Below are 15,742 nucleotides of genomic sequence, written 5' to 3'. Positions count from 1 at the left end.
GTTGGCTTTTGTCCTTGACCGTAAATGCAGTGACAGGTTTTATTCTTGACAAAGCGTTTCATAATATGAAAACTATATTGCCAACACGTGAATGAGCGCAATGGCTTGTCAGTTTGGTAGAATACCCTATTCCCCAAGGACGTTTTACTAAGGGCTTTGTCTCAATTACATTATACCATGTTGTGTAATGCTAACAAATGCACACTACCCAATCCTTAATCTTGTGCCTACTTCAGCAAATAGCTTTCAACCAATTTATTTGTATTTAAGTATTCGGTGTCTCTCTAAAACACGGTTTTATGCTACCGTGTGTCGTGGGTAGACTGCTGGGCGCAACAATGCACTTGTTGACGCAGTCTTGTGCTCGGGCAGCCTCGCCCAAAGCGCCGTTCAGGACTCCTACATGTGACCTTAAAAAGGCTGCATGGTATCTCTCTATTTATAGGTTATGTTTAGGAGACGGTGACCAAACGTATTGATCGCAGGGATAAACACCTGGCAGCTTCTGTAGTCCAAGGAAATATCGGTTGTCAATGTTTCAAGAACGTGAAGTTGAACGTTTTACAGCGACAAGTGCATAAAAGACACAGGTTCTGGATGTCCTCTCCCTTCAGTAGTCTTTTATTGCTGACGTGTTTCAGTGATGTCATCCGATTAATTGGGAGAGGTGCTGCTAGATAGGAGGGGGGTTAAGTACGTGACGGCCAGGACAGTTCAATGGCATTGGACGCGATGGAACGACAACTGGCCTGCGGCTTTACTCCTTATGCTCAGCAACCTAAATTAAGCCGTTCTAATGTTTCGGGGGGGAAAATGGGCGTAGGAAAATGACTTTTGTCGTGTTTATTCAAGCATATCCTGCCGCTAAATTGGCTTCCATTTTGAGAACCCAGTCTCTTTATGCACCACTTACGCCACGCTCGTACCAGTCCAGCATCTTTACACGTACACACTTTTTATATGTGTGTGTGTGGTGCACTGCGGCAACAAGTGGAGAAGGCTGACCAAGGCTTTGACTGCCATGTTGAGCTGTTATCCTGCCAAATTGAATTGCGGCCCACACAACCTTTTTTCTAGTTGTTCCCCTGTAAGGAATCAGACGTACCACAGCTTTTGTACCCCCTGTCTGTAAGGAATCAGACGTACCACAGCTTTTGTACCCCCTGTCTGTAAGGAATCAGACGTACCACAGCTTTTGTACCCCCTGTCTGTGACGTGGGAAATGTTGGCAGCCCTTGATGGGCAATTTGTACTTTTGTGACATTGTACTGATGTGAACCCTTTAAAAAACTTCATCACTTCGGGGAATTGAATTGACTACAGCTAACAGCATTGATATTTTCTTGTCAAATTAGACTGGCACCTCAATGTTTGGGTGTAAAAATGCCTTGGAGCTTAGACGAAGGGCTCTTTTTATAGGGGTTGCTGAGGGAAGGATGGGAGAGGACATGAAAGATTGAGAGAATATAATTGTCCTCTTTCCACCTCTTCTTCTGCAGCTTTCACAGAGGGAGTTGAGGGACAGAGTGAAAGATGGAGAGAGAATGAGGAGAGGACACAGCTAAAACAGTGACTGAGGAGCCTGCAGCCCTCTCGCTCGCTCTCCCCGCCCCCTCTCGCTCGCTTTCCCCGCCCCCTCTCGCTCGCTTTCCCCGCCCCCTCTCGCTCGCTTTCCCCGCCCCCTCTCGCTCGCTCTCCCCGACCCCTCTCTTCCGCTCTCCCCGCCCCCCTCTCGCTCCGCTCTCCCCGCCCCCCTCTCGCTCCGCTCTCCCCGCCCCCCTCTCGCTCCGCTCTCCCCGCCCCCCTCTCGCTCCGCTCTCCCGGCCCCCCTCTCGCTCCGCTCTCCCCGCCCCCTCTCGCTCCGCTCTCCCCGCCCCCCTCTCGCTCCGCTCTCCCCGCCCCCCTCTCGCTCCGCTCTCCCCGCCCCCCTCTCGCTCCGCTCTCCCCGCCCCCCTCTCGCTCCGCTCTCCCCGCCCCCTCTCGCTCCGCTCTCCCCGCCCCCCTATCGCCCCGCTCTCCTCTCGCTCTCCCTGCCTCCTCTCGCTCTCCCTGCCTCCTCTCGCTCTCCCTGCCTCCTCTCGCTCTCCCTCCCCACATTTTGTCTCCCCCTCTCCCTCTCCCTGCCCGCTCCATCTATCCCTCTCCCCCTGTCTCTTGCTCTCTCTCTCTCTTCTGTCTGAGATCAAAGCCAGCCACTGGGTAAAACAGCTCTGAGACAAAGGGATCAGAATGGTAATTTGTCCTTCATTAGCGCTGTTTACGCGCTAGCTGCAGGTTCAAAAGCTGAGCCGAAAGGGATCTAAGGGGGTGGCTAGGCAGGATAATATCCACTATGCTCCGTCTTTCCTGGCCACAGAGTCAGAATTAAAGAGATGTTTCTCTTTGTCATTGTATCGCTCACTGTCCAATGGGATTCAAGTGGCACTCATAATAATCACCATAATCATTTTCTGACTGTTACACTCCTCTGTTACACCGCATGACTAACAAAAAGGGAGGACAAACTAGGTTCACAGTCGACGCACACATCACAAAGCAGGGATGAGCAACTGTCCAGGCATACGATGGCTCTAGCCCTTTAACCTGTTAAACTCAGTGGTTGTTTTGGACCCGGTACTCTAGCCCTTTAACCTGTTAAACTCAGTGGTTGTTTTGGACCCGGTACTCTAGCCCTTTAACCTGTTAAACTCAGTGGTTGTTTTGGACCCGGTACTCTAGCCCTTTGACCTGTTAAACTCAGTGGTTGTTTTGGACCCGGTACTCTAGCCCTTTAAAAGGCTGTTTGTGACGTGATTCTCCCCAAGAACTTCATGAAAGCGGAATGTCTTGACCTCCTTCCAACAAGTGTTAATTTGTACCGTGTCCTGTTTCAGATGTGTTGTGGGCTGTAAAATGGTGTTGAGGGTGTTATAACTGTAAGTAAGGTGTCCCACTGGGTACCTTCTGTGTTCTCTCATTCTCTTGCTCCCTCCCTCTTTCTAGTTCATCCCTCCCTTCATTCCTTACCTCCCTCTCCTTTGGTAAGGAATGTTCTGCGCCCTGTTTTCTTCAACTGCTAGGGAAACTCAGCCTTGACGCTAATTAGGATTTAATCGTTTGAGCTGAAGGTGAAATACACCTTTTGGTACCAACCAGACCTAGGCCTCCAGGGGAGCATGAAACGAGACACCCCTGGCACAGGGAACCGAACACGGGAAGAATAAAGTTAGTTAAGCCCCCACCTCTGGCAGCCTCCGGATGGTAATTGGTTCATTTTTTTTATTTTTTTTTACATGTAGGATTACGCCACTGTTGCCGGTCGAGCTTAATCCCTGGCTTCCCGTTGCGAGAGTGCAGTTTCCCCCTCCAAAAGCAGAGCAGCGCCCTCGGCATGCCGACCTCTCCTCCATCAGGGGATCTTTGCCTTCCCTCTCTACCTCTTTCACTCTCTCCCACTGACTAAAACACTGCAGAATACAGGTGTTCTATCAGCAACTTGCACACATTCCCCCAGTAAGATTAACTTTGTATGAAAAGACAAAATGGGCTCTTACAGGCTTCCCCTTTTGTTCTTTAGTGGGTCGTGTTCAAGAACAAGTTCCTTTTGTTTTTGCGTCTTTGTCACTATGTTAAAATGGTACCTGCGAGGAGAGAGTTCCAGGCCCCGAACTGAAAAACAGTCTAAACTTTGCTGCCTTCTGGAAGAACGTTGTCTCAGTAGACCAAACCAAACAGTAGCTAGGTCCCCCATGCCCAGTTGTGGGGCTGCTCTTGCTGGTGTGCCACGCAGACTCCACCAGACTCTACTGTGGAGGCAGCAGCTGGCTGCTGTGAATGGAATTGCTGGTATTTCTCTGGTCTCTATGGGACGTTAGAACTTAAGTCCCCGGAGCTTCTGCTTTCAAGAGAGCTCATTCCTCAGAGTCCCAGGAGCTTTCACAAGACATATCTGTCATTTCTAATGCGACAGTGTTGCTGCTGAGATAATTGCAGAAAAGTTTAGTTATTTTAACAAAAATATGTTTATTAACTTAACAGTTAACTGAATACATTATCATATGTTCCATAGTACGGAGCGATTTAGTGATTTGAGGTAGTTTGATTATTTAAAAAAATCATGGATTACTGTTTCGATTATACATTAAATGCATTATGAAATATTGACAGAAAATATATATATATTTTTTTTAATGGAAATTCCAAAGTTAATCATTATGAACATTCAATTGCAAAAACATAGAGGCAATGGGATATTTTCAGTCGGGTCAATAGAGAAGTAGGAAATGACTATGAAATATTTCAAATCTGTACGTTTTTTATTTTATAACTAGATTTTTTTTTTTTCATTCCTTAAAGTAATCATCTCATCTCTGCTCAGGGAATAGCAGCCAGCCAGACCATCTAACGTTATCTCGGTGCTCCCCATACTGTACGGATCTTCAGTCATCCTATTCAGCTAGGCTAGCCTGACAAAAATGATTTTTCTGCTTCTTAGTAGATGAGACATACATGCACAAACGGTCTCTATCCCTCTCGTTGTTGTGTACATTCCTCTCTCATGCGTTCCGTGCGTATCTAACCTAACGTAGCATGCGTAAAAGGGTCTCTGTCCAAGCCGGAAAGAACGGGTGCAATGGATGTTCTTAACTCTATTTCTTGAACTGCATTGTTGTTTAAGAGCTTAAGTAAGCGTTTCACGGTAAGGTCGTATGTAATTCAACTAAGATTAATTGTAGTTAATTACCAGGTTTCTGCACTGAACTAGGTTGAATATTTGCTTAATGCAAACTACAACTCCCCTTCAGGCCAGCATTTCTGTCGTGAATAATTTGATTTCTCTCTAAAGAAACGGCGCGTTGGGCTCACACACAATTCCTGAATGGAATTCAAGCAATTGAACTGGCATCGGTCAATTAGTTGTTTTAATAAACCCACCCAAAAGAAAACGAAATCTTGGTTAATCGCTCAGCAATAATGTTACATAACATTTGTTTCCTCTGTAATAGCTTAGCAATAATGTGTCTCCTGAAATGTAGGCACACAAGCTTAAATACGGTCCTTGTCTGAGGACCTCCAGGATCTTTTGTATCGTCCTTCAACTCTGTCAATCTCCTGATATAAATAACATAGGGACTTGGCTTGAGTTTCCAATTCAAATGTGCCAACATAGGTTACGCAAACCTCGTTTGCCAGGCCCGGAACAGGTATCCAGCTGCTGATGGTTATCGGGGAATCAGACTTACACAGCAGTGCATTTGAGACTTGGTGTTACTTTCCTGGCTCATCCTGCTGCCATGCTATTTTGGGTAAGATGATCTGGACCTGCCCATGACAGCTATGTGTCCTGTCCCCTGCCATCAGCCAGGGCCATCAGCTGCTTGGACTTTCGCTCAGTATAGGCGACAACTTTCCCTAGAGACTCTGATATCAAGTGCAAAGCAGATGAGCTAATAGCTAGATCTCAAAAGCCACGGAAGGAAACACTTTGCTATTTTGTCCGTTATACATCCGTTCTTTGCCTTTTTCAAAGTATTTTTGATTAGCCTCACGGGGACATGTAAGCTGTGGCGGATTTAGCCACGTGTTAGCCACACGTTTAATCAGCCAAGTGTGTAGTATAAAACAAGATGTTGTAATTGAGTGCTCCTATGGCCTTTTTGTTTGTTTGTAAGGTGTCTGTGTGTGTGAAGCAGGGCGACGTGACACTCTTGGTAGGTGCGGCCTACGATGCATGCTGCAAGCCAGGCGCAGATTGCAACCTCGCTGTCATGTCTTCGCTCACATTTCCAAAAAAAAACAAAAAAAATTCCAAGAGTGTTGGATAAAAGGGATATGAGATGGCACCAATTTTAGGCTGTTAAATTCAACTTCGCCAGTGTGCTGTTTTGAATACTGTATATGCCCTTGCGTGCTTACTGCTTAGCACTACTCTGCTTCATTCATCATACTTTCAAACAAGTTATTTGCAGAGAAAGCACAAGAGTTTGCACCTTTATGCCGACGAAGAGACGTTGAGAAAAGCCCACACCAGGCCTTAGAGATCAGTGCACGGCCAGTTGACTCCCTTAACTCCCTCACACTCCTCCCAAGACTCCAATCTCTGCAGTGGATTATTTCTCAAATCCATCTTCTAGTAAACACATTGACCAACTTCTTGCCGGTCGGGCCCAGCCACGTGTTAAGGTGCCTGCGGCGGGCGGTCCAGATAAGACCTTTTGGATTTGAGGAGCTTCACCCTGTACTCATTTGGTGCTACATAGATCAAAATGAGACTCGCAATCCCTCGACTCTACATCATGGCCCACTGAAGCAATCGTCTCCTCGCCGCGTCGCTTTAGCGGCCCTGTTCACTTTATTGCAGTTGACAGCAAGGTGTCATTGCAGGAGAGATGCCGTTAAAATGGAGGGCCTGGAGAAGCATTGAAGATGGTCCATTTGCTGATGCAATAGACTGCAATACGACAGGGCTTATGCTGGAATAATAAAGCACGCTACATTACCACCAAGACCTTCTGAGTTCTGGCTTTCTTTTTGGATTAAGTATTACATATTTAGCTATTTGTTTCTATTGTGTCAGTATAGTGTCACGCTTCAAAATGATGACCTTTTAAAAATGTAGTCTGCCACTGGGGACCGCATTCACAACTTCACGCTCTCCCCACACACTAGAAATCCAAGGTCCCTCCGACTAATCGCCTGTCTATTCCCTGCCAAGTAGAATAGGTTACAGAGTATTGAACAGACCCGTACGCTGGTTTTTACTCTGTACCCTGCTGGGCTGTGACACAGCTTTGAGCAGAGGATGAAACACAGACTCCCAGAGAGCGGTGGTGCTCTCACAGGGGAGTCACCTGTTTATGTCCCTTCAATGGGCCTCGTGGTGTAAGACATGCCCTGCCACTGGGCAGTCGGTCCGGTGTATCTGCAGTCTCTCCTTTCCCGACAAGTTCACTAGAGGTAAGTGCTATCTGGGAGCTCTTTATGGCACCCTCGCCCACTTCTAATCCTTCAGTGTCCATCTGGTCATTTTTCTATTACAGATTATACTCTTACGGCTTTTATTCATCACCCTCCAGCTCTAAATGCACTTTTTTCCATTATCAATAGACAATCCGGTCTTCGCTCACAAACTGACCGTAAGTCCCCATCACCAACTAAGTGTTGCAGTGCGATGGATACCCATAGCATTCTGACTACGCATCACAACCATCTGTCCTGCTGCTCCTTTACTCTCTATTAATAGAACCCACATAAGAGCTCCTCTCTGTCCTTATGGCTCAGCTGCTGAGAGAAACCCACAACACGTTCACCTCAGACGTACTGACCTCCCCTTCAGTTTAAAGCCAAGGAAGAAGTGATGGCCAAATCATGTCAAATCATGTCAAAAGGATTTGTGGGGCGTGGACTCATGGGGCGTTCCCCTGGTGTTAGCTGTCTCGCTAGCTAGCCTCGCTCACTAGCGCCTTCCTCCCTTCCTTCACCTTGGCGTATTTGACCATATCTGTAATGTCTATATGGGCGGCTGGCTGCCACATTCATCTCTGGATTTGTGATCTGGACAGCTGATGCCCGGCCCCGTTCAACCCCCACTCTCTCTCCTGAGGCAAGGACCAGAGCTCTGCTCCCTCACTCCTGGGAGAGGTGCTGGGATTCCATTGCCCTTGGGCTCCAAATAACACTGAAGGGGGGTGGAAGGGAGGAAGGCATCTGCTCCATGCTATTCTAGGCAGACCAATTCCAGGGCAGAGAGCGGGAGAGAGCCAGCCAGCAGTTCGGCCCAACCAAGCTGTTCTGTCCCCCACTAAGAAAATGAAGGGGCAAGGATTCGGTAGCCAGGGAGGACGGTCGGTTTTCGTGTTTCTGGTTTGTAGCAGCCGTCTTATCGAATAATCTGTCATCATCACTACCTCTTGACCTGATTTTGTTTGATTTCCTCTGATCTAATCAACCAATATGAGATTTCTGTTCTCTTTACTCACAACGAATCATGGTAAACAAACACTGTTCCTTATCAGTCAATGTTCATCAGAGTGTACTGGAAAACATTGACTTGTTTCCGAGTATTTCAACATAAATTAGCCTGGTTATCATTGATGACACGGCGATCTCTCTAGCATGCATATCTTGTCTCGACACGCATGCATGTCTCGACATTGTAGCGTTTAAAGGTGAATATGAGTTCTCTCTCTAAACGCTGCATGCAGTCTTTCCTGTGGTATACTGTACGTGACGCAGTGTGACCAAGACCTGCTCAAGTCGGCTCACGACCGAATGGCTCAGGTCGTACTTTAGTCACGGCCCTTCCCACCTGCAGCAGGGCTGCCTGGAGGCACTGACATTTCCCACGGCAGACGGGGGCAAGAGGGGTTAATAAGAGGCGTTCCCCTCCCTCAGGAATGCGTCACGGGGCCTAAGCATCGCCATGTTCCCCAACCGGAGAGAAACTGAAGTTGAGGTGGCAGCTTTTAAAACCCCTCTACATGCAAGCAGATACACACTGCTCTGCTTCTCAGTTGTCGTGTCTGGTGTACAGTACCTCAGGGTCTACTCACATGACAGAGTCATCATTACCAACAACTACATCCAATAAGTAAGCCTGAGGTTAAACAAGACTGCGTTGTTGTAGCCTGTTTTCTCCTTGCTGCTTTACTAATGGCTTGTTTGGGAGTCTGTTTTTGAAGTGAGACAGAGGCGTAGTGTATCGGGGCCCCTGCTCCTTACCTGTGATCTGGTATTGCTAAGCACTTGTGTCAGGAGCCACACGGGGCCGAGCTGCTCTAGGAGTTTTCAATTAACGGTTTCCAAGGAACCGGTGCTATGCTTCTCACTGGGCCCCTCGCGCCACAGCTCTCACTCTAACAGTGTGTGTGTGTGTGTGTATACAGTGGGGCAAAAAAGTATTTAGTCAGCCACCAATTGTGCAAGTTCTCCCACTTAAAAAGAGAGGCCTTCATTAAAAATCCTACAGTGATTTTCTGGAGAAAAATAATCTAATTTTGTCTGTCATAGTTGAAGTGTACCTATGATGAAAATTACAGGCCTCATCTTTTTAAGTGGGAGAACTTGCACAATTGGTGGCTGACTAAATACTTTTTTGCCCCACTGTATATATAGAGAATCAATCTTCCTCATTGATCGGTTGTCTCTGGCTTTGATGGCCGTGTGGCCGAGGGACAACAGACCCCCCCCATTATAGATTTCTCTCTCATTTGTGTAATTATGCCTGTGCAACACTGCCCCGACTCCCCGCCTTCACAGTCTTGTGTTCTGGGATCCCCTGGTTGGGAATGAGCTGGTTAAATGTCTGTCTGGTCCTCCTTTCCAAGCCTCAGGATCTGTTGCTACTCCCCTTTTAAAACCCACCCACCCATCTCTCTGTTGCTCTGGCTTGTGCGCCTAGCAGGCACGTAATTGGGTCGTCAGCAGGCAGTCGGACGCAGCCGGAGAATAGATAGCCAACCGGCCGGTTGTAATTGATGCGGCTGTCTGCATGGTTTGTTTAATCTGTGCATAACCCCTCCGTCCCTCGCCCTCTGTGTGTGGTCCGCCTGCCGCTGCTCTGAGGGTGCAGGTGCTGAGAGTTTAGAGAGACATGCCAAAAGAGAGAGCTGCAGAGCGAGAGACGGAGACTGAAGGACGGATAAAGAGAGGGGGAGGGAGAGAGTGGTGGGCATTTCTTAGGCGAAAGGCTTGGATGCAAGACATAACGGTCATAGGATCCTGTGAGCTATGAGCTGGCAGGCGATGTTGCCTCTACCCCTCCCTGCCCACTCTCTCTCCTCTCTCCATCTCAATGTAAGGGGCTTTATTAACATGGGAAACCAATGTTAACATTGCCAAAGCCAGTGAAATGGATAACAAACAAAAATGAAATAGACAATGAATGAACAGTTACACTCCAGAAAGAATAAAGAGAGAAAGAATAAAGAGATTTCAAATGTCATATTATGTGCACATAGTTTCTCTCGCTCTCTCTGTCTCTCTCTCTCCGCCACCCACAGTGAACCCACTGTGGAGTGCAGCCAGGCTCAGCATTGGTAGTAATAAAGATAGCCTCGCACAGCAGAGAGAAGCACAGCCTGCAGAATATAGAGAGTATAAGGAGCGTTATTGCTTGTTCTGTTGTTGCAGACGGCTGAAACTCCAGTGTATTGCACAGACTAAAGAAAGACGAAACAAATACCTCCGGCTAGTTTGTTCAAGGAGTGGAGAGCCTTTGTTGCTTGATTGAGTGTGTGATTTGAATGAGTTGTTCAGGTAGACTTTGGTTTTGAACAACGGTACTGGTCAGTCCGGGTTGGCTGGTATTCTGTCAAGTATCTAATATAGTGGGTTCAGTTCAACCATTGGTCAGGCTCATTGTAGAGTGCCTCGTCATGCCTGTCACCAGCGCGGGTAATGATTCCCTCCATGCCTTGGCTAGAGTGGAGCTGCTTAGGCTACTCTGTCTAACGGATTCCCAGTGTCAGATGAGCTCTCACCATTCAGTGGTACCAAACTAGTTGAGACCAGTCGTTAATGGTCAAAGGTCATTGATGTAAAGTATAGGCTAGTCTAACTTTTTATGCCTTCAACCTTACTCGAGACACGCGTCACATCCACTAGCATTTTGCTACACTCGCATTAACATCTGCTAACCATGTGCATGTGACAAATAAAATGTTATTTGTTCAGTAGCACCGAACGAGTCGTGACTGACGTCGTTGGTGAAGTGTAGGCTGACTTTTAGCCCACGACTTCACCCTCACCCCGCCCTTAACTTTATTCGTGTCTGGCGGCCATGCTAGTGTCTCTGGGTTTGCCTGCTAAGGGCTCTGCGATGAACAGCTGGACAGCCAGCGGTTTCTGCAGCACAGGCAGAGTCTGGTGCCAGCTGGTCTGCCATCTTGGCTCTGGCATACGGAATGTGTGAACGCAGGACCCTATCGAACCTTGTAGTATGATTTCTGTAATATCCCATAGACTTAATACAGGTTTGGATTATTTGACTATACATTGATATCTAAACAATGTTTATGCTACAGCGTGAACATTGACTCTTTCATATTAGTTCAAAAGAAACATTGTTGGAAAAATACATTAGATTTTTCTAATCCTGGAAACCTTGTTACTGGGGTCAGTTGAATAGTGCCTCGCCCACTCCGCTAACAAAACACAGTGCCCTTTAATGCTCTTCACACACTGAGGCTTTAGAAAAAGAAGAGGCTAGTTGGAGCCTGCCTTGCTCCTCCTGGTCTTGCACATGCATATAAAGTGGCTCTTTATTACCCTTTACCCTCGGTGCTTAAGGCGTCACGACAGACACCCTGGTCTGAATCCAGGCTGTATCACAACCGGCCGTGATTGGGAGTCCCATAGGGCGGCTCACAATTGGCCCAGCGTCGTCCGGGTTTGGCCGGGTTAGGCCGGCATTGTAAGAAAGAATGTGTTCTTTAGTGATTTGCCTAGTTAAATGAAGGTAAAAAATGTAAAAGCTTGCTTCCTTTTTGTTTCTGCTTTTAATACCGCTATATGAGTGTCCTTGGGTGTGATTGTGTGTGTGTGTGTGTGTGTGTGTGTGTGTGTGTGTGTGTGTGTGTGCGCGCTCTCACATTGTATTAGTTAGTCTGCATCCCTGGATGTGAAGGAGCACTAAGGGGCCTTGTGGTTATCTAGTCCTCAGATGTACTGCGTATTCATTCTGAATACAGACAGACCTCTCACGCTTCCATCGATCTCCACATGTCCTCTACCGACGTGTCTACAACTGAAGGCCTCCTAAGACTAACGTTTAGCATGCAGAGGGAAACCAATGGGTGCAGGGACATGTTAATGTCTCTGTTAGAAAGAATCGAGGCAGAAAGGCAGACAGAAACATGTCGTGATAAAGTAAGGAACGACTTATCCAAGGAAATACGACTCATGAGGATTTTCGTGGCTGCCGTAGTTAGCGGACTCACACACACACACACACACACACACACACACCGTTAGCTGACCATGTTTTGAAGATGTTGGAAACCCGAGGTCTCTTCTCACATTTGATTATAACCGTGTATCATGTGGGAGATGTTACGCCAGGCTTCAACTTCCCCCCTATTTATAAACCCTGCGCCGTTTTAGAAATGTCTCCCCTTGCCCGGGCTCGCTGTGCCGTCCACCTCCCCGTCTGAGAGACCTCCGTCAACACCCAAGTAAAGGCAAGCGGCACATCGCATCCCTTCAGTTCAGAAGGCCACGGGTTTGTCCCAAGTGGCACCCTATTCCCTGTGTAGTGCACTACATTTGACCAGGGCCCTGCTCAGAAGTATTGCACTATACAGGGAATAGGGTGCCATTTCAGACGCAGCCCAACTCCCACATCTCTTTAGCAGCCTGAACTTTGTCCACCTCCACCATTGCCTGCCTACCCAACCAACCAGGCCTTCCTTCCAGCATGTCTTCTCTCTAAACTTGTTACTCAAGCTCCCTGTCCAATTAAGGACAGCTTCCCCCTGCCCCCTCTTGGCTTTCTCTGTATTTAATTATACATAACATCAAGGCACCCAGGCACAGGGGCGAGATGGATGCGTTTTCTATGTAAAAGCGAGTCGCCAGCCTCTCACTAATGTAGCTCCGGTGAGTCAGCCGGCTATTAATAGGACCCTGCCTGTCAGTTCCTTCAGCCCTCAGGCTTTATGTGCAGTGATACAACAATGCTCATCATCCAGCCGCTCTCCTCTGCCATACCGTAGCGGACCGTCCTTGGCAGCAGAGAAGACTGAACACACGTTGGCATATCGGCCGTCATTGTCTTGTGTCACAGTGCAACATTCGCCTGCGACTGTAAGTTGATGGACTGGCGTTGTTGCGTATGAGTGACTCCATCTGTTGGAAGACTAGCCTAGATCAAGGCAGCCATTTAAACCCCACCTATAGCTAACCATCGCAGGGACTAGTTTACATCACTGACCTTGTCTAAGGTCTGTTTCCTCACCGTCAGGTTCACTTGTGTTTTACATCAACTTTCCGACCCTTCGTCACACCAGCCCTTTTCTCCATGTTACCGAAGGGGACATTACCACCATTAGTCAAAGGCCCATTCCCACTATTCCCTCTGGGGCCATTTCCAGTAGCTGGAATGTTTAGGGAACGCTGTCAACCTTAGATCCTAGCCCCGCCGGGGCCAGTAGATCGATGAGGAAGAAGCTGGACCTTCCCATCTCTCTCTCTGTTTCTGGCATCTCTCGTTCTGCTTGTAGGCTCCTACATCTGTATGTCAAGGCAACCCTTTCACACCTCTCCACGTCGCGTCTAGGGGCATTTCTGTTTTGTGTTGGTTGTTACTGCAGACCACTTGCACTGTCTGTATTTCCTTAAAAAATCATTCTGGTTTAGTAGTACAGTGACAGCTCTCTCACGTTTACAGACTCAAGGACCTACAGCACCCACTTCGTCATTCGACTTTGAATAGCCTTACAGTTAGTTTACTGAGGGAGGAGGAATGCAATTACTTTCACCCCCCCCATTTTCCCCCCTTTTCCCGTTCAAAGCATCGTACTGAGCAGAGGGGCGAGAGCTGCATGTCTTAGAGTATTGATTGTGTCTGTATGTAGGTCCAGTGGCTCCCTCTATTTTCCCACACAGTCCCCACCCGCTCCCACTCTCTCCTTCACCCTCTCTCTCGCCTTACCACATATTACCCCTCCTCATCCTCTTTCTCCTTCCTTCCATCTCTCTCTCTATGGACTTGTCTTATCTCCGGCCAACAGCACCCCGATCCTCCCTTTCCTGTGGACTGGGTGGGCTCTTCATTAGCCGTAGCTTAATGGAATCATTCAGTCTCTAAACCCATGATGAGGTTGACTTTATTTCTGAATGCCACTGCGTTCCTCAACTGTCCCTGTCGCAAATGCAGTTTGAACTAGCATTCATAAAAACTACAGACCAACGCTGGGAGTGATTAATATTGACCTAAAAGTCATTTCTGGGCTACTTGCTGTGTAATGTGGTTGAGGATTAAGACTTAAGGGTTTGACAAGTCCCACTGTTACCGTTTCCATTAGTCTTGTCTAAGATCAGTAGAGCTCAAACTTACTGAACAAAGAATGTCGGCCATTCCCAAGTAGCGTAATATGTGAACTTCACTGAAACAAAATTTGTTATGACAGCTGCCAGAAAAATACACTTCTGGGTAGAACAGTTTGTATAGAACAGCTGTAGATGAACTCTGCTTGGTAAATCCTGGTGTTTTTAGTTTTTCTAACAGTGCAGTATGCAGTGCCTTCTCTGAGTGGTATAGGAAAATGACTTTTTCCCTCTTCCTCTGCAGCTACATTCAGATTTCTAGACTCTGGCAGTAGTTCTTCATTAAGAATTCTAATTGGAAGACTGCATGCAAAGAGGTAGTCTGTCATAGTGTTTGATGCCTGCCAGTTGATTAGCTAGTTCCGCACTGCTCCAGAAAGTAGATTTGCAGTGATTAACATTCAACCGTGATGTTTTTGTGTTTGTTTCATTTGATACGGCTATAATGATATTACCAATCGACGGCTGCGATTTCTGCATGCGATTTTTTTTCACTCGACGTTCCACTAATGCTTTGAGACTCACGACTTGGATAAGAGACTTTGTTTACACTAGAAACTATCGCACAGAATGTTAATTGCTGCTGGCTTTACTTGTTCAAAGCAGCCATCAAGAAAACACTCTGGGGGAGACATTTCTTTCAGAAGTAAAATATTCATAGAGCATATTGTTTTGATTATTATTGATGGCCGAGTGTGAACAGTGCTTTGAAACATTAATGCTATTTACCATTGCATAAGTGACCTATATGAAACATTCATAACTAGAGAAAATGCCTCTGCCTCCACTGGGTAGATCTCAAACAAAGGCAAACCAAAGGGCATATTACCAGTGGACAACAGTGCAGAGTTTCTTATGAAGAAGGAGCAATGCAACTGAATGAAATGTGTAGCTACTCCTTAGGCTAATTTCAAGAAATCATTTCGGTATCACTTTGTTTGGGTCCCATCTTGTTGATCTGAGGAGACTTCTGTCACTGTTGTGAAGACTTCTAGCTCTCTCATTCTTCTCCCAGGAGCCTAGATTGACATTTACTGCACTCTCGCGCTGTGCTCAGTCAAAATGTATGACTGGTCGTGCAGCTCTGGATGTCCAAAGATTCTGAAAAACATTGCCTTTTCACACAGTGTTAGGACAATGCTCTATTAAGAGTCACCCTAGATGGCATTTTGTGGTCTCTAATGCTTGAAGAACGGGGGATCTGAAATTGAGGGTTGTGACCCTATGGGTGATTGGTTCATCATAGCCCTCTGCATCGCTCAGTCTCCCTTTGTGACGACACCCCGATTACTCCCCTTGTTTTCCTCCTTACCACTTCTAGGAACACATTTATCTGGCCCCAATGAGTTCTCCAGTAACTTAGAGCAAGGTACTTCTTCAAGGTCGTATGTGAGTCATTTCTGCCCAGTGCCCACCCTCCCCTAAACCCCTTCAGGGAGAAGGATCACTCTTACTATCTATTTGAAAAATGTTTCCTATTTTGGGCCTCCCGAGTGGCGCTGTGGTCTAAGACACTGCACCGCAGTGCTAGCTGTGCCACTAGAGATCCTGGTTTGAGTCCAGGCTCTGTCGAAGCCGGCCACGACCGAGAGACCCATGGGGCGGCGGACAATTGGCCCAGCGTCGTCTGGGTTAGGGGAGGGTTTAGCCGGACGGAATATCCTTGTCCCATCGCGCTCTAGAGACTCCTGGGCCGGGCGCATGCGCGCTGACATGG

The 15,742-nt window shown here is 47.3% G+C and overlaps 1 protein-coding gene across 8 annotated transcripts in view; it reads left to right on the top strand.

The window, feature by feature from the left end:
* Positions 1 to 15,742, top strand: part of fbxw7 (F-box and WD repeat domain containing 7) — a 203,649-nt gene that overhangs the window by 109,112 nt on the left and 78,795 nt on the right. The window lies entirely within an intron of this gene.

This window comes from Oncorhynchus mykiss, chromosome 19 (genome assembly GCF_057628025.1).
Source record: "Oncorhynchus mykiss isolate SJ-2025 chromosome 19, ASM5762802v1, whole genome shotgun sequence".
NCBI classification, from domain to species: domain Eukaryota; kingdom Metazoa; phylum Chordata; class Actinopteri; order Salmoniformes; family Salmonidae; genus Oncorhynchus; species Oncorhynchus mykiss.
The sequence above is the reverse complement of the archived record's forward strand: the minus strand, read 5'-3'. Positions and strand labels throughout refer to the sequence as shown.